We start from the raw sequence: 1,840 nt of genomic DNA, 5'->3' as shown, positions 1-1,840 counted from the left end.
TCCAGACAGACGCAGGTTAAGATCCTCCCTGGTAAGCCAGCTCGTGGGCTACACAGAATATTAGAAATGGGTTAGAACAATATGTAAGAGCTAGCCATAAGGAACTGGAACTATCCGGGCCAGGCAGTGTTTAAAAGAATACAATTTCCGTGTAATTATTTCTGGGTATAAGCTAGCCATGCGGGCGGCCGGGTGCCGGGGACGCAGCCCTGTCGCTCCTATTTCAACAGGAAGAAGAGGGCATGGGAATGGCGCCATTAGCTTTGAAAGGTTTCCCAGCACATGCACATGAGGGGGGAAAGATGTGCCCATGTCAGACGCCGATGACGGGTATGCTACGCCCTGTGCCTGCATGGGAGGAGGGCTTCTACGTCAGACGCTGGTGACGCAGATGGTGGGCGACTGTCACATGTGCACCTGGGATACATTCGCCGGCCTCAGAACCCGGAAGTGCAGCCTTACGGGTGGCTAAAAGGAATTACAGCACCTATTCAATCTCAAAGAAACACAAAAAACTGTATTAATTATAACACTGTTTGGCCAATGGCTCATGCGTATTCCTAAGTAGCTCTTACATCTTAAATTAACCCATTTCTATTATTTTATGTTTTACCACAAGGCTCATGGATTGTTACCTCACATCTTGCTTCTTGGGTGGCTACATGGTGTCTGGCTGGTGACTGCACCTCAGCCTTTCCTCTTCCCAGAATCCTCCTAGTCTGGTCACCACAACTGTACTTCCAGCTTGGCCTTTGGCCAATCAGCATTTCATTAAGTCAAAATGAATGACAAACTTTTACAGTGTACAAGAACATTATCCGACACCAGGCAGTCAGTCTGGCAAGGTTGCTGTCTTAGTTACTGTTCTATTGCTGTGAAGAGACACCACAATCAAGTCAACACTTATAAAAGAAATCATTTAATAGGGGACTTGCTTGCATTTTTAGAGGATTAGCCATGGTATTTCATTCCAACAACAGAAAAGCAACTAATACATGCCATCCGTGTTCCTTTTCACTGTAGCGCTAGATGAGGGCCATGCCTGGAAGCAGATAGGCATGTGTTGGAGCAGTAGCTGAGAGTTTTGCATCATGATCTGCAGGCAGAAAAAGAGAGAAACTGCTCCTGGTGCGAGCTTTTGAAACTTCAAAGTCCATTCCCAGTGACATATCTCCTCCAACAAGATCACACCTATCCCAATAAGGACACACCTCCTAATTCTTCTCAAACAATTCTACCAACTGGTGACTAAGCTTTCAAATATATGAGCCGATGGGGTTGGGGGGCATTCTCTCAAACAAACTCAGTTACAGTCTCTCTTAGCAATGTTTCCTGTTTCTGTGACAAGAATGACTTAAGGGTCAAAGAGTTTCCTTTGGCTCAACTTGAGGATACAGTCCACCGTGGTGAGGAAATCATGGTGACTGCATCACTGTGGTGAGGGAATCATGGTGACTGCATCTTGAGGATACAGACCACTGTGGTGAGGGAATCGTGGTGACTGCATCTTGAGACAGTCACCTTGCACCTGCAGTCAGCAAGCAGAGAGAGAATGCTTGCACTCGGCTCTCTTTCTCCATTTTCTAACGCCCAAGATTTCAGTCCAGGCAATGGTGTTACTTACTGTGGGCCAGTTTTTCTCACTTCAACCTTATTAGAATAAGCTCTCGTGGTCATGCCCGGAGTCCTGTCTTCCAGGTAATTCTGTTAATAGGTCTCAAGCTGACAATTGAGATTACCATCACTGTAAGAAGGCCCTCTGAGGCCATGTTTAAAGCTGTGAAGATGAACCCTAAGCTTCAGTAAAGACCCCACAATGTTGGAGGTGTCAGAACTGCAG

This window comes from Alexandromys fortis, unplaced genomic scaffold (assembly GCF_014885135.2).
Source record: "Alexandromys fortis isolate MF-2015 unplaced genomic scaffold, M_Fortis_MF-2015_v1.1 scaffold_54, whole genome shotgun sequence".
NCBI lineage: Eukaryota > Metazoa > Chordata > Mammalia > Rodentia > Cricetidae > Alexandromys > Alexandromys fortis.
Note: the sequence above shows the minus strand (reverse complement) of the source record.